Source organism: Olea europaea, chromosome 2 (genome assembly GCF_002742605.1).
Source record: "Olea europaea var. sylvestris chromosome 2, O_europaea_v1, whole genome shotgun sequence".
Taxonomy (NCBI): Eukaryota; Viridiplantae; Streptophyta; class Magnoliopsida; order Lamiales; family Oleaceae; genus Olea; species Olea europaea.
This window is the reverse complement of record NC_036238.1, coordinates 1,448,212-1,451,253: the sequence shown is the minus strand read 5'-3', so window position 1 is coordinate 1,451,253 and position 3,042 is coordinate 1,448,212.

Below are 3,042 nucleotides of genomic sequence, written 5' to 3'. Positions count from 1 at the left end.
TATATATTTAGTAAATGTTCTGATTTATGAAATTGCAAATTTGAAATCTGATTTTAGAACTCTAGATTTTAACTCTAGGGTTTCCTGTAATTTCCACTTAATAAAATTAGGCTATAGGTATGGTTATTACAATTCTATTCATGCTTCCATTAATTTTTTTAATTTTTCTTTTATAAATTTTAATGAATTCATTTGGTTGAAAATTTCATGTTTGGGAACGATAGTTAAATCACATGACATAATTTCTGAATCTTTCTTCTTATCCTATAAACAAAACAAAACTCCATCCCAACTTTCTTTTTCCATCTTGATATTTCAAAGTAGCAGGGTAGGAATTTTGGTAAATTGCAATTTTGATTCATACCTAGAATGACAAAACCAGACAAAAAGCTTTAGAAACTACCACAAATGGAAAAGCTTCAATTCTCTTGCAAATAATTTAATAAATTCATCAAATCAGCACTTAACATTAAATGTTGCAGGCTATGTCAGAGGTGAGGCATGAGTTGATCGGCAACAGGAAAAGTTGATTTCTCAGCGATAGCCAGTACTGTAGAGATAGAATTTGGGATTAATGAGTCAAGAAAGAATTTTGGGTAATGAAAGCTTTGGATGAGGCAACAGCGACAAGTGACCAATTTATTGGCTCATTTAATATAAGTTAGATATATAATACTAATGCATTGGTATTGCATGTGCTTGTATATTTCATGGAGTTATTGTTTTATGGATGTTAAATTGATTTTGTTTTGTGATTTTAGAAATCCAATTAACATGGTGATAATATATGCTAAAATTACGTTATTGAGCTTGATGTACGTTTCATGTGATTTGCAAGGTACTGCGGGATGAATTATATTGCAACATTGGTTTATTGGACTTTTTATTTTTATTCACCCCATTAGTTTATATTTATGTGCAAAACATTAATGTTCAAGATTTACATAACATCGAAAGTACGGAGGATACCAATGCAGACTGGGGGTAATTAGCACAAAATATCCCTTCATTGCACATATGGTGTACTTGTTTTGAAGATCTGGAACACTAAAGAACCATTTTCTAATTGCTTATCATTGGCCGAGTTTAAAGTTTTTTGGGCCTCCATGTTCATGGTTCCCGACGAACCTTCTTGTCTATGAAATTGTTGATGAAAAAGCATCCGACTTGAGGTACCAAGGATAAATTTTTGCTTATATGTGTCAAACGAGAATCTCAACTAACATGTGAAGCACCTTTCGAGGATTTAGATTTTTGCGGTCTACCTGAGTTTTCTTGCTCCAGACATTTGACCTACAAAATAGGTATATAGCCATTACAAAAGTACCTTAAAGAAGTTGAGCAGAAATTTATTGAAGATAAATCTAAACTTATTGTTGCGGAATGGATCTTCAATCGTTGGATTTTGGTATCAAATTAAACTTACCAATCAATATATCAACCAATCAACCAAAACTTCAAACCCACAACTCCAATCCACTTATGGTTGCATTCCCTTTTCTCACCCACAAAGGGACAATAATATGGCGGTGTTTTGCAAGCCACAAAGGCAAAGAGAAGACAAGAAGAAAAGGAGTTGAATGAGACCACAAAGGAGACAACTGGTTTTGTTTTCTTCTCAAACTCAAGCAAAAACACACGGCTCTTGCAAAGGGAGTTGGTATATATAGTTTTAGGTATATTACGTATTGGCTATGATACAAAAGGTTGGGCCAAGACAAAAAGTAATGGGCTGAGACACAAGGAAGCCCTCCTATAAGTGAACTTGGGCCAAAGCAACATTAAAATCAATTAAGTTGCAACTAGTAGCCCGCATTGTTTTCGGGTCGAGTATATGAATTGATTGGTTGATAAATATTTCACTCATAAGTCGCGGCTTATGAAATATAATTTGACACTGCTTAATATCATTGCCCGGGATTTATTGTGTATTAAAACCTAACACTTATGTCCAACCTTAAACATAATTTATTAGTTTAGTGACCACATTAGTTATTTTGTAGATGTATAGAGTAAATAAATCCATGCTATTGTTAAAAACACTGATTGATCAATCATACTCACTGCAATTTTTCATTTGTTTCTACTTCTCCAACAAAAGTAAATTAAAAGTAGGCAAAATCACAAATGAAATTTTTAGAAAGGTTAAGCACTTACAGGTTGAAGAAGATGAAGGCTTGTTCGAGCTTTCACCAGCACTACGAACACCAGACCACAACCAAATAAGATCCTTAGAATGTTGTTGTTGTCAAAACAGTGAACTACAGACTAAACTCTGATTTTCTTCCCCATTGAACCTCACATGATGGTGATTGCAAGGAGGTTATCAACGAATTCTTTTGCACCAATATAGAATGAAAATATTCTTGGATTCATCAAAGTCAACAATTGCATTGCTGGAATTGTACATAATTATTAATGATTTTTTATTCCTGAAACTAATATATTTTATGATTTTGAAGATTGTGTTTGCTGCCATTTAGTTTTAACCTTTGAAAATACCTTGAAAGGATGCATGGATTCCAACTAGCACAAAAATATACTACTGGAAATGTCATTGAATTTGGAATTCAACTCGAAAAAAATAAAATGAAATTCGAATCAGAATTGTTATAAAGTTTGAAAAGACTCGTTCATATTCTTTTTCAATGTCTCTATCAATTTCCTCATCTGTTGTGTTGCTTTGTTTGGCATGTTTCTTGGCTGATTTGGTTTTTAGGACTAAAGCATATAGCAAATTAATTCAATTCATGTTTATATTCATTTTTCAAATTTCTCTTTATAAACTGTAAAGGATTAGGTTGTGATGTAGATCGAATCTACAAACACGCGATGATAGAAACTCAAACGGATTGAACTCAAGAAAACCAACATTTTTCTTTTATTTCATGAACAATAAAAAACCTAGGAGGCATTGTCAAAGCCTTAAATATGAAAGAAGAAATAACCTACTAGCCAGCAGTCCCTTAATGAGCTGGGTTATAAAGCGAAAATAAAAAATACTGAATATAATAAACTAAGAAACTTGAAATGCTATTTTGA